This window comes from Malaclemys terrapin, chromosome 4 (genome assembly GCF_027887155.1).
Source record: "Malaclemys terrapin pileata isolate rMalTer1 chromosome 4, rMalTer1.hap1, whole genome shotgun sequence".
In the NCBI taxonomy this organism is placed as follows: domain Eukaryota; kingdom Metazoa; phylum Chordata; order Testudines; family Emydidae; genus Malaclemys; species Malaclemys terrapin.
In genome coordinates this window covers 138266150-138294062 of record NC_071508.1, presented here as the reverse complement: position 1 = coordinate 138294062, position 27913 = coordinate 138266150, and the positions used below count along the sequence as shown (strand labels likewise).

Sequence of the window (27913 nt, the reverse complement as noted above, 5' to 3'; positions counted from 1 at the left end):
CTGGAGCCAGCTCCATGCTGAGTTGCATCCCTGAGTGCTCTGCTTCTCCCAGGTGAGTTTATTGCTTCCCTTCCCAGTGTCCTGGGACCCTGGACTGGTACCTTTTCTGCTCTGATCCATAAACAGGGCTGTAGGAACTTTTGTAACTCCAGCAATGCCCACCCTCACCCCATTGCCATGACTCTCCCTAGCCATCACCCCATTTATGTGCTGGCCTCAATGTGCCATAGAGGGGGAGCAGGGGACCCGCCGCTTTCTTTGCATCCTCCTGTTGGGCACAGACTGAGTGCCATCCTGTATAGGCACCTGGCAGATGAGAGTGACCTGCCTTTTACCTGCTCTCATGCACCTGTGGGGAGCTCTGAAGCTCGAAAGCATGTACCTTCCACCAACTGAAGTTGTCCAATAAAAGATACTATCTCACCCACCTAGTCTGTGCTATATCCTAGGACCAACGCAACTACACCACTGCCTACATCACTTTTAAAAATAGGACTTAGGCTCTTAAGTCAGTTATGTGTTTTTGAACATTTTATCATGAGCCCTAGAGGTTAATTATGCTTCTTGGGAAGCTGAGGCATGCTAGGGGGGAGGAGGAGGTGTACTACATCAGCTGTTCTCAACCAGAGGTCCGGGGCCCCCTTGAGTGCCACAAACAGGTTTCAGGAGGTCCACTAAGTAGGACCAGTGTTCGGCTTTCGGCCCCAGCCAGTCTAAATCCCACTTCCCAATACTTCCGCACTCCCAAGCACAGAGTCCGAGTGTAGAAAACAAAACTTTTAATAAAAGGAGGGAAGTAACTCAGAGTTAATTTGGGAAAACACCACAAACAGGATTCATAAACATAAACCATGAGTAAAAGACCCACCCCCAAGTAAGTTGGGCAGTGCCCTTTTCCTCTCAGGTTCTTAAGTCCAGCAACCAAAAGTCCCTTTCATGTGCCCGACCCTTCTCTGCACCCCACTCACAGTTGCTCTCCTTGGTCAGTGCAGATGTAAGCGGGGGTCTGGTCCCGCTATTGTGGGGAACTTTCCTGACTTCTGCACTACCCCGGTGAGGTGGGCTAGCGAAAGGATCTGAGTCCCCGCTCCCACTTCCTTTACCCAGAGGCCTCCCTGCCCTTCCACTCTCCCGTCTGTCTGAGTCCTCGTAACCCCAACAAGGCTGGGCCCAGGATTCCTGGGGGGGCTCGACCCCCAACCCTGCTGTGGTCACCTAGGGCAGGGGCTAGGGTGTCCCCACTCCGGGGTACTCTCTCTGCACTGGGCACCTCCCTAACCCACTGATTATTCCGTACAATTTAAAGCAAACACAAGTTATTTAATTAACAATTAATCTAAAGAAAAGAACAAGGAAAAATGTGAAAGGTTAAAGGAAAACACATCACCCCGCTCTGTGGCAGGGAACATCACAAACAGTGTCTCTGGAACGTCAGGGCAGGTCACAGTCTGCTCCTTGTAGGTCCCAGGCTCCTTCTCAGGCCCTGGCCGTGCTGCAGAGACGCTGCGGGTTGGACACTTGCAATGGTGGTGGCCACACACCTCCGGGCTTTGAGTGGTGGGACCCTTCTTCCCTGCGTCAGCCCTCCGTAGGGTTAAGGTCCCCCTCCCGGTCTGGCCTGCAAGGGCCCTTGTCTGGGGGTGTCTTTCTGTGCTGGGCCCTTTGCCCAGGCCCCCCCTATGCTGGCCCCACTTGCTCACCACACCTGGCTCTGTGGCTGCAGCTCTGCTCCCAGCAAAGGATCTGCTCCCCCTGGGCTGCATCTCTGGCTCTGTGGCTGCAGCTCTGCTCCCAGCACAGGATCTGCTCCCCCTGGGCTGCGTCTCTGGCTCTGTGGCTGCAGCTCTGCTCCCAGCACAGGATCTGCTCCCCCTGGGCTGCGTCTCTGGCTCTGGCCCGGTTCTGCTCTCCAGCTCAGCTTGGGCCCCTGCTCTCTCCTTAGCTCGGCCCCACTCTGTCTGACCCAGGCAATTCCAACTCACACGGAGGACGGGACCCACCCTGGCCTCCTGTCATGCTGATTAGCCTGCCCGCCCTGTCAATCAGGCTTACCTGGAGCATTGGCCTCTCGCCATTGTTCCTGGGGACTGTCAGTCTCAGGGTCCTGATTTCCCATCGACCCCTCCCCTTTTAGTGCTGGGAGCTAGCAACCAAAACACCCCCACTGAATGTTAGTAAGGGGACAACAGTCCCCTTACACAGAACCAGAGTTCAGAGGTGCATCTCCAGAGTTCACCTCCCACCTGGGTGGGGGAGGGGGAGTAAAGAGGCATCTTACTCGCTCCACTGGCTGCTCACTGCTCTCGCTGTGCCCCTCCTGCTGCCCTGCTCGATGTGCCTCCCCGCCACTGCCCTGCTGGCCACTCCTCACCTTCTGCCTCTGCTGTGACTTATGCACATCAGTCTCTGTGTTTTTAGCTCTTAGCAGGCAGGGCAGAAATACAGTCCTACCACAACTGGTTTCAGCTCTGATTAAGCAATTAAAATAACAAAAGAGGCTCCTAATGAAGATTATTTAGCTCTATTCTTTGAACACTTAGAAAACAGGTGGGTGGGTGAGCGAGTGCCCTCCTGACCAGGATTTGAGTTTGAGTTGAAGTTGAGGTTGAGTCCGAGTCCTAGTCCCTGTCCCTCCCTTCCCTTTCACAGGGCTCGGACATTCAAGCCCCTGCTTAATGACATTCTTTCAACTAAGGGTGCTCCCCCTCATTTGGGACAGGTTAAGCACAGTCCTGCTTTCCTGTATTGCTACAATAATTACAACATTGGTAACCATATTTCACTACCCCTGCATGCAGTACTAAGGTCATTTGTACCCAACACCAGCCAAAGTTGATCCTCTGACACAGCTGTAAATGATGATATGTAAACAGAGCAGGAACAAACTGTATTGACATAAACACAGACTCTTCCCCTCCCAGCTAGCTGTCAGGGAAGCATTCATTTAGACAGCTGTCAAAGCTCTTTGATGTACAGAAGGGGTGGGTAAAATAGTTTAGAAAATAAGAACAGGCCCCTGATCCTTCAGCCAGTTCCAGATGTGAATACAAAGCCTTTGCAATGCTCAGATGACTTCACATGGCTTTGCATTCCTTCTTTTCCTCTGACTGTAAACTGACATACTGGAAATCTCACAAGAAAATATTCTTATAAAATGCCCAACCTTGGTCAGCACAAGTCTAAGGAAGCCCTCTATGCCTGAAATGCCCCCCTCCCATGGTGCACTAAGCATCCTCCTCTTTCAGATTCCTCCTTATAACATACTTTCTCCACAAATATTCCCTTTTATTCACCCAGCTAAGATTTGCCATATGCCTATTTATTTAAGACAGAAAACCCTATGATACTCTTAAATCCATCCTTTGGTCACCCTGTGCATTTGGTCTGCTTTTTATTGTTTAATACCGGGCAAGATTCTGATATACTTACTCATGCTGAGTAGTACCTTATTCCACAAATACTCATCTTGAAAAGTTTCAGAGTAACAGCCGTGTTAGTCTGTATCCGCAAAAAGAAGAACAGGAGTACTTGTGGCACCTTAGAGACTAACAAATTTATTAGAGCATAAGCTTTCGTGGACTACAGCCCACTTCTTCGGATGCATATAGAATGGAACATATAATGAGGAGATATATATACACACATACAGAGAGCATAAACAGGTGGGAGTTGTCTTACTAACTCTGAGAGGCCAATTAATTAAGAGAAAAAAAAAAAAAAAAAAAAAAAAACTTTTGAAGTGATAATCAAGCTAGCCGAGTACAGACAGTGTGATAAGAAGTGTGAGAGTACTTACAAGGGGAGATAGTCAACGTTTGTAATGGCTCAGCCATTCCCAGTCCTTATTCAAACCGGAGTTGATTGTGTCTAGTTTGCATATCAATTCTAGCTCTGCAGTCTCTCTTTGGAGTCTGTTTTTGAAGTTTTTCTGTTGTAATATAGCCACCCGCAGGTCTGTCACTGAATGACCAGACAGGTTAAAGTGTTCTCCCACTGTTTTTTGAGTATTTTGATTCCTGATGTCAGATTTGTGTCCATTAATTCTTTTGCGTAGAGACTGTCCGGTTTGGCCAATGTACATGGCAGAGGGGCATTGCTGGCACATGATGGCATAGATCACATTGGTAGATGTGCAGGTGAACGAGCCCCTGATGGTATGGCTGATGTGATTAGGTCCTATGATGATGTCACTTGAATAGATATGTGGACAGAGTTGGCATCGGGGTTTGTTACAAGGATAGGTTCCTGGGTTAGTGGTTTTGTTCAGTGATGTGTGGTTGCTGGTGAGTATTTGCTTTAGGTTGGGGGGTTGTCTGTAAGCGAGGACAGGTCTGTCTCCCAAGATCTTACAGACAACCCCCCAACCTAAAGCAAATACTCACCAGCAACCACACATCACTGAACAAAACCACTAACCCAGGAACCTATCCTTGTAACAAACCCCGATGCCAACTCTGTCCACATATCTATTCAAGTGACATCATCATAGGACCTAATCACATCAGCCATACCATCAGGGGCTCGTTCACCTGCACATCTACCAATGTGATATATGCCATCATGTGCCAGCAATGCCCCTCTGCCATGTACATTGGCCAAACCGGACAGTCTCTACGCAAAAGAATTAATGGACACAAATCTGACATCAGGAATCAAAATACTCAAAAACCAGTGGGAGAACACTTTAACCTGTCTGGTCATTCAGTGACAGACCTGCGGGTGGCTATATTACAACAGAAAAACTTCAAAAACAGACTCCAAAGAGAGACTGCAGAGCTAGAATTGATATGCAAACTAGACACAATCAACTCCGGTTTGAATAAGGACTGGGAATGGCTGAGCCATTACAAACGTTGACTATCTCCCCTTGTAAGTACTCTCACACTTCTTATCACACTGTCTGTACTCGGCTAGCTTGATTATCACTTCAAAAGTTTTTTTTTTTTTTTTTTTTTTTCCTCTTAATTAATTGGCCTCTCAGAGTTAGTAAGACAACTCCCACCTGTTTATGCTCTCTGTATGTGTGTATATATATCTCCTCATTATATGTTCCATTCTATATGCATCCGAAGAAGTGGGCTGTAGTCCACGAAAGCTTATGCTCTAATAAATTTGTTAGTCTCTAAGGTGCCACAAGTACTCCTGTTCTTCTTTTTACTCATCTTGAAGTAATAGATGTTAAGGCCACATGGGACCATTATGGTAATCTAAGTTGATTTCCTGCGTAGGGTTGCCAAGTCTCCAAGATTGTCCTGGAGTCTCCAGGAATTAAAGATTAATCTTTAGTTAAAGATTGTCATGTGATGAAACTTCCAGGAATATGTCCAACCAAAATTGGCAACCCTAAACACAGGCCATATAATTTCACCCCGTAATCATTGCATCGGGCCCATAATTTCTGGTTGGGCTATAGTACATGTTTTTAAAAAGTCAAAAGCAAGTTGTCTAAAATCAATGCGTCTACTTATGGAGTAACATGCTACTAAGCCAACATAAGGGTATAAGTCTGCCTCATAGTAAATTACTACAAACCATGAGTAAAGGTGGCATGAGTAATCTGGCCTATATGTTGGAAGCTCCTCCAGGCAAGCATCAGGTCTCCCTCCCTGTTCTGTACAGTGATGCTCTGTATAGCAGTGAGCACCCTACTGGCACTCAAATTAATAGTTTAGATTTTGCTGGATATTATATTTAATTCATTGTGATCTGTGCTTGAAAGCCACACTAAGCAAGCATGGACAATATAGTGTTGGTAAGTAACTGTAATATGACCCCAGAATATGGAATTGGAGATTTTTTTTAATCTCAGTAATGCATTCTATTATCTGTGTATGCAGGTCACAGTATGTGGAAAGCAAGGGTAGTGCCCGAGTTTGTCAATTGAGCCATGAAATTACTGGAAAAGGGGAGAGAGACTAGATTAGAGAAAGACTTTTACAATCAGTATTTCTCTGGGTTATCTGCCTGCAGGCTGCCCTGAGCATGAAGACACGGTCTGCACACACAAAAATTATGTGGCAGCATCTTACAGCTTTTTTTCCCCCATGTGAATAAGAGTACAATATCATTATAAATAGATTTGTTGCTGTACATTAACAGTAAGACAAGTCCCAGCATGCCCACTGAAGCTTATTTGAAAGCAGGGAATGAATGGATGAGCAGACAGAGTGTGTCTGGAATGTCAGAGATCTTCCATTGTTCTGTGTCACAGCTGGGATCACCTTCACTGCCTATAGCCAGTTGGCACACTCTTCTGAGTTCCCATTATTCATTTCACTAGCTGATTTGTATTGCAAAGCATCCCTTCCTAAGGGAGGCAGTTCAGTAAATGTCATTTCAGCGAGATACAGCTGTGTGACAAAGTGGGAATTTTTTGTAATATTTATGTGAGGCTGATGTGTGCCTCAGTTTCCCCAATATGCTGCATTGTTAGCAGGACGCCTGCAAGCCCAGAGGTCCACATGGCTTACCCTGGAGGAAGAGCAAGACCCTTTGGGGTCTGGCACACTGTAAGGATTCCTCCTAAAGACCGTTCCAAAGCTGGGGCCATAGCACCGATCCTGAGGATCCATGACAACCTGATATGTAGGGAGCTAAAGGAGCACATAAGGCATGAAAATGCCACCCTGCAGACATACCCCACCTGAGTGGTATGCATTACTTTCAGCACCATTCAGGTTTGCCCCCTTATTAGCGCTGCCTCTGTACTGCACAACAAAGAAATAGCACTAGTTCCTGAGAGAGGTCTTTCCTTGTCCTTTTCTACCACCTGACCCTTGCTTTTCTGCAGTGTGTTTCAAGTTATTTGTCTAGATATAGCTATATCAGTCTACAAATATAGGAAGGCGAAAATAAGATGAAAAATATAATTAGCAAAATCACTATATCACTCCTGTACCCAGTGCAAGAACCTGTGACAGTCGGGGAACTGCTGATGAATATAACCAAATAATTTGCTCCTGAAAGAAGACATCCCGGTGGAAATCTTTATGAGAACTATCTGCTCACTGTTTTGCTTTATGCATTTCTGTGGATCCTTTTCCTTTCTCCCCTTTCCCTCTATATGTTGATCACATTCATTCCCAGCACTACAGTCCCTGCCTTTTCAACTGAGGAGGGTTGGCTAGGAATCTTTTCAGAGTCCATACTTTTGCTTCATCAGCTGAAAAGAACATTGCGAAATACAAGACTCCTTCACACAGGGAAAGGCTGTGTTACCTAGTCGGAACAGTCAGTCCCTGCCAGCCTAGAAAACATGAGGGATGTGTGTGTGAGTTATATATATATCATATCTTGCATAGTTGTTAGTCCTGAACAATCATTTGGTATTGAATTAGTAAATTCAAAAGGATACTTTCAAGTCCAAGCTTATGAATGTAACGGATTCTGTTATCCAATGAATCAATATAATGCAACAATCTCTGTTTTCATCTCTGTAAAAAGAAAAGTGATAAATGGGGGTAAATTAGTGCTTTGTTAAAAACTGAACAGATGCCAGTAGGTTAGGTTTTGTAAACTCTTAAAAGGAATCGACTTGGATATATTTTAAAAAAGAAGTCTTTAATTAGGCAGAATAGAAATTAAGCAAATTAAAGTATCTGATGCAGTCAACCTTCATCTACATTACTCCTAGGTAAGTGATTGGTAAATGTTTCCATTTGAAACAAATCATTACAAAACTATTAAATTTCAAGACTAAAAATACAGCTTTCAGATACAATTACTGAGGATGTTTCATATAGTATGTCACATTAGGAAATGTGACATACTATAACATAATAAAAGAACCATCATAGTACATAGCTATCAATGCACAGAGTGAAGCCAAATGACAATCTTCTTGTCTTTTGTAGGTTTAGCATTTCAATTTGAATATTGCAACCGTGAAGTTAGACTCCTGTGTCTAAAATACAACCACCACCCATGGAACTGTTCCAGTAATCTGATCGGTCAATACACCAGATGTAAATACTTTAGAAGTGCCTGGCTTACTATGCAAAGAAACTCATGCTAATCCGTGTTGCACACAAATTCACAAAGAGACAAAATGTTCTCAGAGTGCTCTTAACTATGTTCCCTTTACAATAACAGGTACAATGTTGTCACATGGCATTTCCTACTAGGCATAACTCCTCCCAGGAGCTTATTCACTGCCAGGAAATGCCCAGAGTTGATTTGGGAAACTTGTAAATTTTATAAATGCCCTGAAGAGCTTGAATAATACATTTTCCCACTAGATGTCAATATTGCTTACAGCATTTGCAGAGCTTGAGAAAAATGAAGCTACGATCCAATTATTAGATAGGCCTTGAAGTAGTAAGCGTGTGAGAACCTCCTCCCACCAGTACCCTCTGGAAAATACTTTTAACATTACATTTGCTCCCAATGTTTTCCCACTTCCAATCCTCAATTTCACAAGGATTTGTAGTGCTTTTGTGCATCCACACAGCCCTTAAGATTCTCTTTGATATCCAAATGCTGCATCATCCTTCAGAGAGCCTAAAAGAACCCCCAAAAAAGTCTGTCTAAAGCCAAATAAACAGTCTAAGCTAAATAAAAATTCCTTTTTATAGGGGTGAATGGCAAAGTGCAGTGTGCTTCTGTAGATCTGGGTTCAGTGTTTGCTTTAAGTTACAACTGTAAGGGATCTTCTTAATTCTCATGAAAATGAAGGACTAATAGCACTGGTAGAAGCTGGATGTAATATGTATAGGCTTCCCGCAGCTTTCTTACACATCTTAACTCTGACCTGTTACAGCATTCTGATTTCATTTCCGGACTGCACCTGAGTAAATACAGAAGCACAGTGCCAAACTATGTAGTGAACTTTATTTGTAGTGAACTAGTATGTGGTAATGCAAATATATCAAAGTCAAAGTATTGTATTTCAGTCCATGGTAGTAATGAAACTTTCTGTGGATAAAACTCAGCAGTGCAGGACAAAGTTTTCTTGGGGCCCAGCCCCCAAGACTGTGGCATGAACTCCCCCAGGAACTAAGGACTGTCACAAACTTCACCACCTTCTGCTGTAAGTGCAAGCTGCATTTCCATGACCTTGCCTTCTCTAATATAAACATAGCAACCTGTGTGTGTGCATGTGTATAATACTAGTTAAAAAAAATTCCAAAACAAAACACTCCATTGCACATGCTTCTCCTGCTGAGGAGAGGATGAGAAAACAAACGCGTGACGCATTAGTCACATCACTTAATGAACTAGTGGAAGGTGCAAATACTATGGTGATAAGTGCCATAGAAGAACCTATACAGAGTACAATATTCCCTAAAGTACAGCACTATATTCTTCAGGGCCAGATTCTGTTAGCCTCACTCATGTTTAACAGTACCGTACTCTGCAGAAAGTTCCACTGAAATCAACTGAGTCGTTCACAGAGTTACATACTGGTCCCCGAGGCAGATCCTCAGCCGGTATAAATGACCATATACCATTGAAATCAACGCCAACAGAGAATCTGCCCCAACATGATGAAGGGCAGCAGAATCTGGCCCTAAATAGCTATTGAAATAGGAAGCCATGTAATATGATGAGAATTTGAATGAGTAAATATGAGACCGTATGATGCAGAACATCAGATGTTTCTTAAAATATCAGAGCTGTTCCTATGCAAAATATAACAGATGACTATTTTCTAAATATATCCATGATGCCAATACAAACAACAGCCTAAATGCCAGAACAAGAGGTCCCAGCAGGCTGTCTTCTGAGTGCCAATCTTACTTTTCTTGCCTACAAGAAATTTTGAATGTAAAGCCCTGAAGAATGAAGCAAAGAAGTCGAGCATATTTGAATGTCCACCATAGTCATGTCTTTTCATATTACTGATATTATATAATTTAATACATCTCAGTTTGACAATCAGATATCACATCATTTCCCCAAACAAATAACATTACATTCCCCAACTTCACTTCATTTATGAAAATTACTGTGATTACTTATATAGGAGTGGAGGCCAGTGTCCAGGCCATGGCCCCAAAGCTGCAGACTTTAAGTGAAAACAGCTCTGCAGGTTACCTGACTCCTGCACCCAGACATCCAGTTCCCAATGGGATCCAAACCCCAAATAAATCATTTTTACTCTGCATAAATTATACAAGGTAAACTCATAAATTGTCCGCCCTCTATAACACTGATAGAGATATGCACAGCTGTTTGCTCCCCCAGGTATTAATCACTTACTCTGGGTTTATTAATAAAAGTATAAAAGTAGGATTTAAGTGGTTTCAAGTAATAACAGATAGAACAAAGTCAGTCACCAAGCAAAATAAAGCAAAAACATGCAAGTCTAATCCTAATACATTAAAAAACTGATTACAAGTAATATCTCACCCTCAGATGTTCCAATAAGCTTCTTTCACAGACTAGACTCTTTCCTAGTCTGGGCCCAATCCTTTCCCCTGGTACAGTCCTTGTTAGTTCCAGCAGCCATCTCAGGTGGTAACTAAGAGTTTTCTCATGACTAGCCTCTTTGTCCTCCTCCACCCTGTTTTATAGGCACAAGGCGGGAATCTTTTGTCTCTCTGGTCCCCACCCCTCCTTCTAAATGGAAAAGTACCAGATTTAAGATGGATTTCATCAGGTGACATGGTCACATGTCCTGTGAGACCCCCGCCTCCATTCTTCTTGGGCTGGCCCACATGTACACAGGAAGGTTTGCAAGTAAACCGAGCTATTTACAGCAATTTGTCATGTATGACTCGGGAGAGTTAGATTTCATAGAACATTTCCATTTTCCTTTAAGGATATAGCATTCCAGAATTTCAGAACCATGCTTTCCCCTGCATCCAGAGCTGAGAACAAAAAGAACTGTTACCTCTAGATATATGGAGAACTGTTGACTCCATTGACTGTTGTAGTGATTTAGGACCCAATCCTGCAAACTAATCCACACAGACAGACATTTATACTCAGACAGACATTTATAAAGACCTTATACTGAAGTCTTTGGGGAACGGGAATGTGCATTGGAACAAATGTAGACCAGCCTGCAGGATCATGACTACTGTTTGAATTGGCTTTTGATGCTAAGACCTGTTTTATAGGATTCTCTTTCACAACTAAATGCAAATCATTTTGAAAGGAGCTGTTATCTGCAGAGGGATTAATACAAATCCTTTCATCATACATTAATGAACGTTGCAATTTCCTTTCCAGTTGAGGCTCCCAAAATTTAAGAAATTACCACATAATCCGCTGTTTTAACACAGCCTTTCTTTGAGAGGAAGGGGGCAGCATCACTTTTGTACAGTATCTGACCCCTCATTTTTTGTTTTGTTTAAAACCAGTGTTCATTGAGTCTAAATATATGATTGGAGGTGACTTGCTGAATGGAGAAGATGATTGTCCGGGGTGTCACAGCTGGAATACAGGAGGTATAGGGGAAGGGTGGACCATCAATGCCTCCATTATTCAAGGTTTGGTTAACTCCAGGAGCCAACTACTGTTTAAACACAAGAGGAAGAGAAGAATTCAGGGGCAGAGCCATCTTCTTCTCTTCCCAGCACTTCCTGATTTTCTGCCAGGGCCACCCAGAGGATTCAGCGGGCCTGGGGCAAAGCAATTTCAGGGGCCCCTTCCATAAAAAAAAAAAAGTTGCAATACTATAGAATACTATATTCTCGTGGGGGCCCCTGTGGGGCCCGGAGCAAATTGCCCCACTTGCCCACCCCCCACCCCCCCGGGCAGCCCTGTTTTCTGCCCTCTTGGTTTCTTTCCCAAACACTTCTCCAAGTTCCCACCTTTACCTCAGTGCCCACAGCATAGTATAGACTCAGGGAGCTCAGTCTGCATATCTTTTTTTTTCTGCCTCTCCCTTGCTCTGTGCTGTGCTGAGTTGGGAGGTAGTGAAAGGGGTGAGGGATGTCATGTGGATCAGTTGCTGCTCATTCTAAAGGCCAGAAGAAGGGCATTTCAGAGGAGGGCATAGCTGGTTGGAAAAGCCCACACATTTTTTTGGGGGGTGGGGTGGGGGGTGGAAGAGACATTTTATTTAAAAATGTTAGTGGATTTATTTCCCCCCCGCCCCAATCATCTCTAATTCTCCTCATTCCCTGTGTGCTCTTGCAGAGAAGCCCAAAGGTGGATAATCTCACCTGTTCCTCCTCTCTCCCACACCCTTCCTCCTGCACAGAGAACTAAGGGTCCAGAGCCCCCTAGGGGACTGCAAGCAGGTTTCAGGGGGTCTGCCAAGCAGGGCCAGTGTTAGACTCACTGGGGCCCAGGGCAGAAAGCCAAAGCCCCACCACATAGGGTGGAAGTCTGGAGTCCTGAGCACCCGCCACCTGAGGCTGAATTTAGCTTCACGGGGGCCCCGGGCAACTGCCCTGCTTGCTACCTCCTAACGCCGGCTCTTTTATATGCAGAAAACCAGTTGTGGCACAGGTGCGCCATGGAGTTGTTAGCATGTTGGGGGAGGGGCCTAAGAAAAAGGTTGAGAACCCCTGCCTTAGAGAACAGACCCAACCACTGAGATTAAAGGACAGCACTGAAGTCCTCCACCACTCATAGGAGATTTACATTGCTGTCAATAGCCTTGAGAGTAGACTGGGGCAATTCCATTCTACCCTGGGTCTAATCTCACTATCGCAAATTCCACAGGCATCGAAGGGTGTGTGTCTAGTGAAACTTATGGTGTTCTGCTGTGCAGGACCTGTAGGTGGGCCCTGGGCTACAGAAGCAGTCATAGAGTTGCACCATTGCTGGTTTACAGCCTGGGGTCCATGTGTGAAGATTCTTTCCCCATCCCCTGTAAAACCCCCCAGCACACATCTTGGACATGATTGGGCTGTGTACTGAGTAGAATTTGCCACTTACAGCTAGAGTTCGCCTTTTGGTAGACTGCAGAAGATTGCCCTATGAGAATGGCTTGTTGTTAGCCTATTTGGCAGTAGCTATGCAGCTGTCAAAGTGGCACTTCCCATGACTACAGGGATCTTAAATACTCCTAGCTAGTATAGTATAGTACTTGTAGCTCAAGAGCTGCATAAGGAAAGAAAGATACCTGCCTATCAAGCGAAGGCCCATGACATATTAAATACCTAGGATTCAGCTGGTGGCCACAGTTGTGGATACAAAGCTGATTATTTGTTTCACCATCATGTCTCATCTTTAATTGTTTGCATTGTGTCTGTCTAATAATACCTAGCATTTAAAGCATTTTTTATCCTCAAAGTACTGTACAAACTTATTAAGTGCATTAACTAGATTGTAGACATCCTGGGCAGGGACGTGTCTTTGCGCTTTACGAAGTGCCATGTATACTTATGGCACTGTATAATTTATAATAATGAAAGACCTGATCCCACTCCCATAGAAGTCAATGGAAAAAGTCCCATTGACTTCAGGGTAAGTTGGATCAGACCCAAAGCAAGTAAGAGAGTGCCTGAAATAATTATATTTTAGATGGGTAATTGGGGCCCATAGAGTCAGTGGATTGCTATTTTGGTATCAACAGTGGGAGTTCTAGTGTAGACAAGAAGCTGGTGGCTCTAAGGGCTGGACATCAAAGTGGTAAAAATGTTTGAGCTCTGTGTACACTACCGCTCCCACTACTGCTACCAGTGAAGGAGCTGCACTGATGAGTTATGGATAGAACATTTACAAGTTTAGACAAGGCCATAAAACACATTTTGGTACTGCTGGTTTAGAGCAGTCCAAATCATGTTATAGCCAAGTTAAGAGAGCAAGGTTTAACTCTGGGATAGATGTTGTTCCTTAGCATGGCTAGAATGCAGTTTGGTACCCTCCACACAAGAAAGATCAAGCTTGGTATAACATGTTTGGGACAGTACTATGTTTATTGCAAAGACAGTGACCTAAATGCTTTAAGAAAAAAATTACTAATCAGCTAAATGATCATTTTGATATATTTGGAGATGCCATTTTGATTCCTAGAATATGAGTAAAAGCAGCTAGTTGTTGAAGAATTCATATGTGTATGTGTGAGACACACACCACCACCTCAAGATTGCTCTAAAGCAGGGGTAATAGATTATTTTTTGTCAAGGTCCAAATTTCTTGGTCACGGTATAGTCAAGGGCCAAACTCCAGAGAAAATAATAATAAAAAAAGCCAACAACAACAATGGTGCTACTAAATATGTAAATAAAAAAATTTCAGGGTCCCTTCAAAAGCATCTGGTGGTCAGGATTTGGGCCACAGTCCACCTATTGACTACCCCTTCTTTAGGGTTAAAAAGGGGCAACACCTAAGTGGCTAGTCAAAGTTCAGGCCTATGGATGTTCCAGTTTGAAGTTGCAATTATTTTCTTTGATGTAATTGTGTGTATTTGCAAGGAACGTATATACAGTCCTGTATCTCTTTGCATGCAGAAGGAACCAAGAACATAAGGGGCTGCAGTTTAACTTACAGCCCCAAGCATCTTTAGCCAATACTAGACCCAAAAGCTCTCTGGCTTTTTCCAGGGTCATACCAGACCAGATCCCCAAAGGTATTGGCTTCTAATTTCCATTGTTTGCAGGCTCCTGCTTGGCTTTCTTGCTTCTCCCAGTCTCTTCGCAGTTTGTGTAATTTCTGTTCCCTCACCCACACACCAACCCAAAACAATACTCAGCCAAAATCTCCCAGGCAGATGCATGCACACTTTGTCTTAGGTGGGGGTTTAGGCTTACTGCTATGTTAACTGAAGGGTGAGTTCATACCTATCAATCTCAATGGTGTTTTAATTCAACCCATAATTAGATTTCACGCAGCTTTTAACAAAGGATTTGTTTGGGCAAACACTATATTAATCTTCCTATTCAAGAGATCTGGATGTAGTGAGTGATCAATTTAGACTGTAAAGCTCTTTGGGGCAGGGACCTGGTCTTCATCCCTGCCTCAAAAGGGTCAAGCACAGCAGTGCCACTATACAAATAATAAATAAATAATTATCCATAGATAGAGAACGTTACAAGAGCAGAGTGAATTATATTAGGTGTTTACCAAGGCAGGGCTGTCAAGTTACAACTGGCCGTACCTGGCACTCCCACAAGCTGGAACATTCTTTAGCTAAAGTGGCACTCAAAAAGGTGTGGAATTCACTTCCGTCTTAAAATACAAGAAAAATAAAATAAGAGGCCAAATGTAGCAGTACTTACTCAGACAAACGATTGAAACCTATGACGGTTACCCTGAGTAAGTTTCAGAGTGGTAGCCGTATTAGTCTGTATCAGCAAAAACAAGGAGTCCTTGTGGCACCTTAGAGAAACCCACTTCATCATATGCATGGAGTGGAAAATACAGGAGCAGGTATAAATACATGAAAGGACAGGGGTTGCCTTCTGAAGTGTGAGGTCAGTCTAACGAGATAAATCTATTAACAGCAGGATACCAAGGGAGGAAAAATAATTTTTGAAGTGGTAATAAGAAGGCTGCTAGATTTGGCCTTGAGAAATGGCTTCAAATATGGGGCCTTGCCCTACTTCCATTTATTTAAATCAATCAGGGATTGATTTGTACTCTGAAGGAACCAGGATTGGGCCTTTGATCCTTAACACCAAATACCCACCTAGCAGAATAAATGAAGGAGAAACCTACTGTATCAGCATAGATAGGAACTCGCTTTGGGGAATTTTTTTAAATCCACATAGCCAAGTGATCACTATTAGCACTAAGAACAGGAGTACTTGTGGCACCTTAGAGACTAACAAATTTATTAGAGCATAAGCTTTCGTGGACTACAGCCCACTTCTTCGGATGCATATACTTTAACCTGTCTGGTCATTAGCACTGACTGTTAAAACCATCTCCCACTCTGATGATATCCTTTTACTGTACTTCTTTGTAAGATGTATATCTAAAACTATTGACTACTATTTTATGCATTTCTTAGACAGTTAGCTTATGTGCAAATTGAGTTAATATTGTTTAGATACATTATTTGTTGTTCATGCCATGCTCTGCTCCCCCCAAATTAAATCAGATTAACAACTACTCTTCAGGGTGGTATATGCTGTATTGAGTAACTTGATGGCCACACTGCTAGTGAGCACAACCCAGCTGAATTGGAAGAGCTTTTTGCAGGGCTAGAGTGGGAAATTGGTACATTTTTGACAGATACTGTGAGGTTTAAAAATATTTAGCACTTCCATAGCTCCTTTCATCCAAGGATCAGAAGTTTAACTCGGTGTAATTCAGTGTTACAGGACTCCTGAAAGTAGGCATCAACCCTCCCATTTTTAGGGATGGGTAAAATTAATTGCAAAGATTGTCCCTTCCCCACTGCCACATAACCAGGGAATGGCAGAGGGGAGGAGAACTCCTATGTCGGCCCCGGCTCCCTGCTCTCACTACTCCATAGGCCCCAGTGCAGCGAAGGGATGTAGCAGGCTGAATGGGTTATAAGTGAGAAAACTCCAACTACTAGTGGGAGCGATTTGCCCAAGGTCCCAGAGCTCCTCAGTAGCAGGGTGAGAATAGGACCCAGTCCAGGCTACCATTGCCTGCTCTAGCTACCAGATGCCCTAGATACACCCAGGTGTCGCATTTCCCCAGGGTCCCTCTTTTCCTCCTCCCGTGATTAGGAGCTGCCTGGCCCGGCCTGGCTTGTGGCCGTCAGGCAGGTGCCGGACTGGGGGAGCCGGGCTCCGGGCCCAGCCACGTGCTGCTTGTTTGGAAGGTGGGCGCTGGGCTGGGCTCCTCGCTCGGGGGCGTGCGGGCCAAGGGCGCTCCGACTTCCTGCACTAGGGGCCGCGAGTGGCGGCGGGAGAGTCCGGGCTTGCACCGGCTCGGGGCGTGGTTTGCAGCCGAGGAGCGGAGCAAGGGGCTGCGCCACCGCGCCCAGTCCCCTCCCGAGGCAACGCCAGGGTCCCCGCTCCCCATCCCCCAGCGCAGGCGGGTGCCCCCTGCAGCCCCGGACTGCGTGGACAGTGAGTATCTCCCAGCGCCCCCTGGAGCCGCGGGTGTCCGCGTCCGGCCGGGCAGCAGGGGCAGCGCGGTAGGGCGGTGCTGGGGGCTCAGCCCGCCGCCCGCGGAGCGCGCAGGAAAGTTGGCGGCGCTGCGGGGTTGACTGGCCGGCGTGTGGCCGCTGCGGGCAGGCGCTGCTGCCGCCGCCGCCGCCCGGGGGCACCTACCGGCGCTGCCGCCCCGGCTGGGGGAGGCAGGCTCCGCGCTGGCGGGGATGTCAGCGAGCGAGCCGCACGCCCGGGCGGGAAGGGAGCCGAGCGCTGCCGAGAGAAGCCCTTTGTGTGGGTGACAAGACGCCTGGAAAGTACCAAGCGCTTGCCCCTGCCGACAGCACCGCACCGACCCCTTCCTTCCCCAGCCCCAGGGGCCGCCTGCCAGGCCGGCCCCTGACCCTGCGCCCCTCGCTGGGTGGGACGCTGGAGAGCAGAACTGTTCGTGCTCAGCCCCTCTCCGCGTTCATTGTCTGGGCTTTGGTTACCGTACCTGGCAGCCTTTGTTGGCTGACGCTGCCTTTGTTCCTTAAATGTCAGCTTCACCTTCCCTGGCCCCCTGCGACTTGTAAGCAGACGCTTTTAAGGAAAAACCAGGCGCCTTATTTAATCAAGCAATGCAGTTCCACGCAGGTGTTGGTATTTTTAACATATATTTCAAATGGCTTCTATTTAACCTTTATTTCATTTTCTGGTCAGAAAAAAAAAAAAAAAACTACCAGGTGTGCACAGGCATAACCATTTACATAATCTTTGCAAGATAAATCAAATTGCAGGCACTGGGAGAAGTAGGGAAAAACTATCGAGATTTAAGGCACAAAACCTCTAATAAGATGGTTCAAGAAGCATAGGCCTTTTTTTTGTGTGAAATCGCCTTATCTGTCATTGAGCCAAACCTTTAAAAATCCATGTTTTCCAGCTTTGAAATATTAGTTTCTTGAGTATTAGCCCAACTAATGTGTTTTTGGAGACACCGTGATGTTGGAGGACATGTAAACTTATACCTGGAAGAGAGAGTCCACAAACCAAAGGAACTGTATTTCTTCCTGACTTGACGCTCTCTTGCTTACGTAACATATGTTATCTTTTAAGATTATTGTTACGTAGTCGGTTATGGACTTGGATTCTGAGCCTGAATCCTTATTAAGGCAAAATTCCATGAGCGTCTTGGCTGAATAAGAACTACAGGAGTTAGTCGTATTATTAACTTTATTACCAGTGTGTGCTCATACAGTCATATTGTGATGGACAAAATGCTACATAGCAGAGGGTTGCACACTCTGTAGCTTCTAGGGTGACCAGACAGCAAGTGTGAAAAATCAGGACAGGGGGTCGGGAGCAATAGGAGCCTATATAAGAAAAAGACCCCAAAATCGGGACTGTCTCTATAAAATCAGGACATCTGGTCACCCTAGTAGCTTCTGTAGGCCGAGCTCATTGCACACATTGGGGCTCCTTGCATCCCTCCATTCCACTCCACAAGCTCCCTGTGTGCCACTCTCCCACCCCTCTCTATTTCAGGGACTGTGTATGACTCCCCCAAGTCCTATGTGTGCCAAGGGCTCTGTGCCCCCCTATTCCTCTCTCCAGAATACTAGGGTCCTCTATTCCTCCTCACATGCCACGGCTTTATGTACCCCATATTACCTTCTTCCCCCCATGCCAAGGACTCTGTCCCCTATTCTCCCTCCACTACATGTTAGGGGCTCTGTGTGCCCCTTCAGATACCCTTTCGCCTATGACAGGGGCTCTGTGTCTCCTCCTCCCCCCATATCATTGTCCTCCATTCTCCCTACCCTCATGGCAGGGGCTTTGTGTACTCCCCATTCCCCACCACACAGCAGGGGCTCTGTGCCCCCCCTTCCTCCTTCTGCCCACATGGCAGAGGCTCTGTGTGCCCCCCATGTCCTCCCCCTATTCCATTGCCCTCATTCTCTCCCCCCCCCCGTGTCCCCTCCCTTTCCTCCAACACTAGGGCTCCTTATAAACCAAACAGAGACTGCCATTGAGTTGAGTGTTGCTTCACCCAGCCAGGTATTATGATTATTGGTTAAACTTATGAGGCCTTACACTCAACTCAATGGCATTCTCTGTCTGTAATGTGAAAACTTTTGAAATGCCTCAACTGATCAATTGTAAAAATTCAGGGAATTTTCTAGATATCAATGAGCAAAACCCTACTGATTTTGGTTAAAATCAGAAAACCAGGAACAGGAAACGTGGATGCACAGAGCCTCTTGCATCTGGTTAGCAAACTCATCAGTTTCAACCACTTCCGTAATCCTCTTTAGAGAATGCCCTTCATTTTTGGTGTTTATCCATGGTCTCTAAAAAAAATGTCCAGGTTTTGAAAAAGCCAATAATGAGTTTTATTGATTTCCACCCAGATTTTGGCTTTTCCTGGACTTTGCTTCCCCTTTGCACAGTTTCTGCCAGAATTCAGCGCAGCCCTGTTCACTTCCTCTGTGCCATGGCAGAGCGAGATGGGGGCAGGGAACTGAGTCCTGCCAGCCAAGACCACCCAACCGCTGCAGTAGCAGGCCCTCAGGGAGTAGAAGGGTGCACCCTGTAAGTACTAGCCCCCTGCTGGGCAGAGCCCACTCCTGACAACCCTGCAATACTGCCTCAAGGCAGGGGAAGCAGGTGACAGAATGATTCAGTCCAGTGTTAGGACACCTGCCTAGTAGGTGGGAGACTCTGAATCCAGTCCCCCTCCTTCAGATAACTCTTTCATTATTTATTCACAATGGATTAGCTTGAACAGGAGAGAGTGAGGGTTCCCCACATGAGTATATCCCATAGCACAGTGTTTAGAGCACTCCTGAAAGGTGGGAAACTGCTGTTTAAATCCTGTCTCCCGCTCTGTCAGAGAGGAGGGAATTGAACTTGACTCTCTCACATCCTAGCTGAGTTCTCTAACCACTGGACTAAAAGTTGAAGGTGGGAATCACCTCTACCCCTGTTTTGTGTGGAGATTTTTTGGGGTAAAGGCCGACTCAGCCCCCGAAGCCGTACAGGGTCGTCCCTGGCGTTTCAGGGCGTACACCACATCCATGGCTGTCACTATCTTGCGCTTAGCGTGCTTGGTGTAGGTCACTGCATCACGGATCACGTTCTCCAGGAAAATCTTCAGCACCCACGGGTCTCTTCATAGATCAGCCCCGAGATGCACTTCACCCCGCCGTGGCGAGCCAAGCGGCGGATCGCTGGCTTCGTAATGCCCTGGATGTTGTCTCGCAAGATCTTGCGATGCCTCTTAGCACCTCCCTTGCCCAGCCCCTTTCCGCCCTTGCCGCGACCAGACATCTTACAAACAGGCAGCTAACACAGAGCAAAGCAGGCACCTAACTCATTCCTTCAACAAGACTTAGGTCCCTACCCCAGTGAGATGGGCAGAGCTTAGCACACATCCCTGTTGTCAGCATCTCCCATTGGCTAGCTTAGGCAGGGAGCTGCCTAGCATGCTGGCTTTTGTGGATTGTAGTCTTAGGTGCCTAGCTCTCCTCTTTGTATAGCAGCCCAGGCACCTAACTCAGGCTTTGTGGATTGGTGTGTCATTCCTGTGATTTTCTAGGTGTCTAAAGGTTAGACACTATGATGCTCAGCATTGTAACACCTAAATCCCTGTGTGGATCTCACTCTTTGGAGCCCAAGCCCAATGCCTAAATACTTTAAAAAATGGACTATAATTGTTTAAAATACAGCACAACTGGCTCTTGTGGGTTTTAAAGTCCTTTTATGAAGTCTTCCCAATTAGTAATTATTTGAGGGTTCTGAGGTTTTTTTTTTTAAACAAATAGATTATAAGTATCAGTTGGTAGCTGAGTTAGTCTGTATCCACAAAAACAATGAGGAGCTGGTGGCACCTAATATATGGAGATATAGCTATATATATATATATATATATAGCTATATCTCCTAGAGCTGGAAGGGACCCTGAAAGGTCATTGAGTCCAGCCCCCTGCCTTCACTAGCAGGACCAAGTACTGATTTTGCCCCAGATCCCTAAGCGGCCCCCTCAAGGATTGAACTCACAACCCTAGGTTTAGTAAGCTAATGCTCAAACCACTGAGCTATCTCTCCTCCAACAGATCTATAACAGATTTATAAATCTGTTAGTCTTTAAGGTGCCTCCAGACTCCTTGTTTAAATAGATTATAGTATTCTTGAGCATTTTGGAGGTTGCGGTTTTTCAAGCATGTTACATTAAACACCTGCCCTATTCTGCTGGAAGCATACAGAAGCCAAGTTGCCATAAATGATTATGCAGCAAGACTTAGTGATGATTTAATTTTGTGTAGTGTAGTAAAACTAGAGGGAAAGGCAATACAGTTTGTCCACTGTAAGTAAGTTCAGCCATGGAATATAGGTATTTAGTTACCCATAAAAGGGAATGCAAGAGAATAAAAGAACAGAGAAGTCAAAGCTAAGTTTGCTGGAGAAGGGGTCTATGTCTTGGTGTAATGGCACATCCTCACTTCAAGTAGTGCCCCTTTGTATCAAGGTGCAGTGTTGGCAGGGGACCTTACCTCTGGCACTCCCGATGGTCACTTCCTCAGCCCTGCAACAGCTTCTCCCCCCCCCCCCCCCCCCCCCGGTCTTTGGCATCATGGCCCTCTGGCCAAGTCACATAAAAGTTCACTCCCTTTCTCGGGTAACAAAAAGTCCAAAACAAATGCCCAAGCTTACTGTTCTTCTGGGGCTCCTCTGAAGTCCCCTTCTTCTGGCCTCTGCGGAGCTTCTCTGGTTCCTCTTACAGGATTCCCACACTGCCTCCTGTCTCCAGGGACACTAGCAGCTCCATTTACAGGTCTCCCTGCTCCAGGTAGGCCCTATGTAAGAGCTCTCCCACAGGAACGTACTGCTCTCTGTGGGTCTCTTCTATTCCCTGTTCCCATTCCAGAACATCAGCCCCAGGACTGTGTCCCTGGACAGTTGGCCCCTTGTTCCTGGGGTTTATCACAGTAGTTAGCTCTACTCTTATGGCTCAGCTTTTTAGTCCCAGCCAGCCCCAGACTGCGAGGCTTCCCTTTACAGGTAAGTCCCACCTCCTCTGCATCTCTCCTACACTGACTTCCCTGCTCTGTTTCAGTAGTCCTTTCTGATTCCTTGCAGCTGGGGTCACTAACCATCAACTGGGGGCTAGCTGGAAGACCTCAGGCAAGACTGAGCCTGGCTTACTTAAAGGGCCAGCAGCCAACCTGTGACATTGAGCAAGGAGAGCTCTAGGTTGATCCCAGTCTTTCCAGAGATGTATGTTTACATCATACATCTCAACGTGCCAATGCCTTACTGTCAGACACCGTGTGACAAAGATTGTGGTCATGGGCGTACAGATGTTGTCTGTGCAGGAACCTTAAAGTGCTGTGGAAGTAATTCATTTAGCGTAAATGACTCTTTCTAGAACTTCAGCTTCATGCGTCTTTATTTCTGATGTAAATAATTTTTAACAATAAAATTGAGGGGAGACCAAATTTGTGTGGAAAGGGAATAACTTTGAGACTGACATGAGTGATATCCCTTGAAAGGAGGACATGTGAGAGGTCTGGTTTGCACTGACCCTTGATGTCGGAGGAGTTGAGACTTACTGTGGATTTTAGTGTGAAAGGTTCCACCTCTCTACTGTAGCTGGTTCTTGCTATATGTGTGATATATCGCCAGCACAGCGCATGCTGGAGTAAGGCCTAGCAGTGAACCTTGCAAGGAACTGGAGCTGGCCTCTGGGGAACAAGGACATTTGTTTTTGTTATTTGTACATGAGCTCTGTTAGATTTTTAAACTTACATATACAGTAGGTGGTAAAATTAGATTTTTTTAAAGCCCTAGGAAAAACAGTGCATTATGTTAAAATAAAATCATTTACCCAAACCCTCTAGGTTGGCTCTTTCTGTAGCAGTCTGACAACACCCGATAAATGCATGCTTGGGTTTCAGTCACATGGAATGGAAGCTAGTGAGATATGATATCAAGATCTAATTAGCTATGAGAAAAGATAATTTATAAAGACCCAATTCTGTAAACAGTTACTACCCAGCATAGTGCTTACTACTATGAGTAGTCCCATTGAATAGAGCTTCTCATGGTAACAAATACTTTGCTAAATAGTAAGGGCTCAGTCCTTCAAGATGCTGAGCACCTCCTGCTGGGTGCTGAGTGACCTCATTTTCCACTGAAATCAACAGGAGTTGAGATTGCGTAACACATTGGCAAAGATGCTGATGGCCTTGTAAGGTTAGGCCCTAAGACCTTCACTGGGGCTCTGACTGGGTGCAGAGGTTTGCCTGTGTGGAACAACTTGCAGCATCAGTCCCTGCATTAGTAGAATTGTGGATGACCCTCTTACCATAGTTATTTAGGGAAGGGGTTCTCAACCCAGGGTACACATACCCCTGGGGGTACGCAGAGGTCTTCCAGGGGATACATCAACTCATCTAGATAGTTGCCTAGTTTTACAACAGGCTACATAAAAAGCACTAGTGAAGTCAGTGCAAACTAAAATCTCATACAGTGACTTATTTATACTTCTCTATATACTACACTGAAATGTAAGTACAGTATTTATATTCCAATTGATTTATTTTATAATTATATGGTAAAAATGAGAAGGTAAGCAATTTTTCAGTAATAGGGTGCTGTGACACTTTTGTATTTTTATGACTGATTTTGTAAGCAAGTAGTTTTTAAGTGAGGTGAAACTTGGGGGTGCGCAAGACAAATCAGACTCCTGAGTGGGGTACAGTAGGCTGGAAAAGTTGAGAGCTACTGATTTAGGGCACTCAGAACATCTTACTTAAATTCCTGGATTAAAAAAAAAAAAATTTACAAGTCACCTTTAGGAACAAGTTGTTAAAAAGTGCTATACCCTTCATACCTGGTTAAAAACTGAACATGGAAAAATAAACAAAAGAAGGATTCTTCCCCCCTCTCGCCCCTCCCCGCCCCCAATAGGGTATGATCCAAAGTCCGTTGAAGTCAGTACAAGTCTTTCAGTTGGCTTTGGTGGGAACTAGATCAGGCCCATAGGGAGCTAGATATTTTTTTATTTGTGAAGCAAAGTTTTTAAGCATAGACACAATGACCCAATTCAAGAAGCAGCAAGCATTGCTGGATAATGATTGAATGGGATTAAAATGCTTTCTCTCCCCAACAGCTGGTTTCAGTTTTGTGTTTTAAATGATAGCAACAAAAGAAAAATACTAATATTTCACACGCTACAGTTTTAAACTTTGCAGACTTGATATGATTTCTAGGTCAAGTTCTCTCTTTTGTTGAGAAGCGCTTGTTTCAAAGAAAAATGGGCCCTTGTTTAGTCTTTGCATTGAGTTCACTGTAAGAATGATAAAACCTCTTTACTGATAATGAATTCCATAAATAGAGTTTAGCTCAGCAATTAGCTCATTTTCAAAGTATGTTAAGCTAAACGGGAACAAGGGATCTTTATTCCAGAATAAGGGTGTCTACATGTGGACTTTTTCTGGAATAACTGTTCCCGAATAACTCCATGTGTAGACAAGTTCTAAGTACTGTTTCCAACCTAGCCCCCCAATCTAAATAAAGAAACAGTCAAGAAACATGGTTTGAAAGATCAGGCATAACGAACAGTAGTAATTTTTCTCATGATTTATTTCTGAAGTGCGGAGATATGGCCTTACTTCATGAGTCATCTTATTGCATCTGTTTATGATGGTGTTTTTCTTAGCAACTGTGGCTCTGTTTTAGATCTGGATTCTCAATGATTGTTTTTGTTTAGAAAGATATAAAGCGATGACACCTCTTCCTACTGCTGAAGATAGTGACTGTGCCTTGTGAGCAGGCTAAGTCAATTTCTTTTTCTCTCTGAAATACAACAGGTATTGTTTTTAAAAAGTATAGATTCAGAAGTGCCTGCTTGTGCATGTGAAATGCCTGTCTGTGTACAGTATTGATTACAATAACTGAACACATTCCCAATAATTTTGGATAACATGTATCAGGCTGTAACTGAGTATGTAATTTTTTTGTTTAAAGAATGGGGTGAAAGTTAGTGTTGCCAACATGCTTTCCTTGCTTGCCTTCTTTACAAGCTTTCTTAAGGGCAGGGGTGTCATTTCAGAAAAATTCTAGGTGGAGCAAAGTTGTTTCAGCATATGAACATTATATGCAATTCTATCCTGCAAAGTTGGGGGGGGGGGGGCTGGAGAGTGGAAGACATAATGGAGCATATAGGCCTCTGAAAAATCTGGGTGGAGAGGATAAACCAAGGTCTGGGGGTGGGAGGTGACTGCCCAACTTGCCCCATAGCAAATGATGCTGCCCCTGCTTATGCTTTTGTGCTCAGTAGAGTAGTGTTGACATGATTTTACAGGAAAAATGTCACAAACAGCATCAAACTTTGTACCTCATGTTTCTCAATCTAACTATAGCTTTCGATACGGTCAACTGCCCTGCCCTCTGGAAATTGCTCGCTAAATTTGGATGTCCAGACAAATTTATTAATATCATTTGGCTAGTCTATGAAGGCATGGCTGGAAGAGTTAATGTTTTGATGGTGATCTTATGGACCCATTTCCAATCATGAATGTGATGAAGCAAGGAACCTAGCCTTTTTGGTCTGTTCTTTGCTGTGCTGGTAGAGGAAGCCCTCCATGGCTCTTCAAATGGCATCTTTATATGCTTTTGCACTGGCAAGCTTTTTAATTTCTCTCGTCTATGTGTAAATACCAAGATGATTGAAGTGTTGATCAAGGAACTGCTTTACAGCAATGATTGTGCCTTGGTGGTACACTCCTGAAGCAGCACTATAAGATCTTGCAAAACACTTTGTGGCAGCTCTTAACTTTGGCCTTACCATAAGTCAAATGAAAACTGAGGTTGTATACCAGCCAGCTCCTCAACAGCTTTACCAAGCTTCATCAGTAACTTTGGAAGGTACCACATTTCAAGCAGTCAAACAGATTGTTTTTCATGCTGCCAAATAAGTAATGAAGTGATGAGGATCATGAAGTGAATGAGTGAATTAAGAAAGCCAGCACCGCATGCGGTCATCTTTATCACTGAATCTGGAAGCAACATGGACTCTGTCCATGGACAAAATTCAAAGTGTACAACACTATTGTCCTCACGACATTGCTCTACAGATGTCAAACATGGACCTGTTATCAACAGCACATTAAAAAGCTTGACAGTTTCCATTTGCAACACCTACAATAACTGCCGGGCATAAAATGGCAGGACTGGGCGTCCAAAATGGAAGCCTCGGCAAAGGCTGATTCAGTCGGTATTGAGGCTGGTTTTATTTGCACCCAGTGAGATGGATTGGTCATGTAATTCATATGCCTGAGACCTGTCTATCAAAACAAATTCTGTGTTCCAAATTGAGCTCTGGTAACCATAAGGGTGGAGGGCAGATGAAACGTTTCAAAGATACTCTGAAACAACATCTGCCCAAGACAAATATCTGTGACTTGATCTTTGACAACTGGCAACTGACCACATTGTATGGCACCACCCCAAAAGTGTGGGTGTCCATGACTTTGAGAAGAACCGTGTTGGAAGCACAGTGCCAGGTATGGAAACAATCAACACAATCAGGCAGATGGCTCTGTGGTCAGAGTGGTAAATGTTATTCTTCCTGAATGGGTCTGTGGAGCCATGTGAAGACCCATTAGTACAAACTGTGATTGTTGATGTTGTCCTGGAAATCAGGGTGAGTTTTACTGTGTTATGGGCTAAACTGTGACCCAGGATATGCATCTGTGTTGGTGTGTAAGGAGGACAACCTCTAAATCTGCTGTGTGGATCATCTGCATTGTGGATCTCACAGCATGAAGGGAGAGCAGCCTCTGTGGTGCTGCCATAGGGCAGGGGTCAAAAATGGGTGAAGCTCTGTCTTCCCTTCTCCCCCCAGATGCAGGCAAACTCAGCTAAGTCTGTATGGAGGGGCAAGTAAGCTGTGATGGAAAAAAGGCAGGTATAGATCACATCTCACCCCTACAGCAAAAGGGAACCAAGGACAGAGTTTTGATTCTCTGTTTCACACTTTGATCCCTAGTCTGCTCTGGGGCAGCATAATACACACTGCCTCTTACATGGAGGTTGCAGTATGTCCACAGTCTAGCTGTAGTGGTTTGGGGCAGTTTCATCTGGTTTGTGGATTGGGGTAGGGTAAGAGCAAAATCAGTTCTCAGAAGCTCTAAAACCATGTTGTAAAGTCTATTTAAGGAAAGACTATTTAAAGGGTGGGGGGGACCCTTGCAATTATTGTTATGGAGGTGTGGGAGGGACAGATAAAAGAAGCTTTATGTGAGAAAAGGCCTTTTACCTAAAGCACACTGGCTGTCAGAACAGGGACAGGAGGATGATGAATAACAAAGTGGAAAGACAAAAAAGAGGAATGTACATTCAGATGTGTCTGATCTTGTTGGTCTGGGCATAACGTTACGGCAGACAGCCCAGCACGGAAGTATGAAGTATCTTTGTGAGAAAGGACGCTGTGCACCTCCCAACTTCGTGGCTCACAATAGCATGATGTAGGTGTGAGAAGAAATTACTTCTACCCGCCCAGTGCACAGAGCAGCTAGCGTATATGGTACATCTTCAATGACAAGATTCAGTTTTTGAAGAATTTTATTTATTCTTTGAATTCTAACCTGCCTTGGGAGCTTCCTCAAGGCTAAGTCCAGAAAAGCGCTAGATCAGAGCTAGGTATTACTGTCATTATACCTTCCCACCACAGCAGCATGCACTGCTCACGGCCCCTTCAAGGGCCCACTCCAAGTGTCCCCATCCTGTTTCTAGAGGGGCAGCTCCCATGTTTCTCATTACATAATTTATATAGCTGTTAACAAAAATAACAAATACAACAATAAAATATCCAAACAACATTAGTACTATGTATAAACAATCTGAACCAATTTCTAAAATGATCTGTTCTGGGGTCCTCACATACACATTATTGTTTCCGCTATAGGTCAGCAATCCAACCTGTGTAACACAATCAAGCTATGACCATTTCACTA

The 27913-nt window shown here is 44.8% G+C and overlaps 1 protein-coding gene, 1 long non-coding RNA gene and 1 pseudogene across 9 annotated transcripts in view; 1 reads left to right on the top strand and 2 right to left on the bottom strand.

The window, feature by feature from the left end:
* Positions 1–757: 757 nt before the first annotated feature.
* Positions 758–10535, bottom strand: LOC128835359 (uncharacterized). Its single transcript, XR_008444638.1, has 3 exons — positions 10351–10535; positions 7355–7433; positions 758–3465 (listed from the first exon to the last, which is right to left on the bottom strand). It is a non-coding gene; the product is annotated as an uncharacterized LOC128835359 (long non-coding RNA).
* Positions 10536–16780: 6245 nt separating this feature from the next.
* Positions 16781–27913, top strand: part of SYNE2 (spectrin repeat containing nuclear envelope protein 2) — a 262085-nt gene continuing 250952 nt past the window's right edge. For 7 of the 8 annotated variants that reach the window (XM_054026015.1, XM_054026014.1, XM_054026017.1 and 4 more), the window contains exon 1: positions 16782–16889. The gene's annotated coding sequence lies outside the window, so the exon portion shown is untranslated. Of the gene's footprint in view, positions 16890–27913 lie in introns of all 8 variants that reach the window. The other variant, XM_054026012.1, reaches the window with a different exon arrangement.
* On the bottom strand, positions 19913–20222 carry LOC128836019 (histone H4-like; annotated as a pseudogene).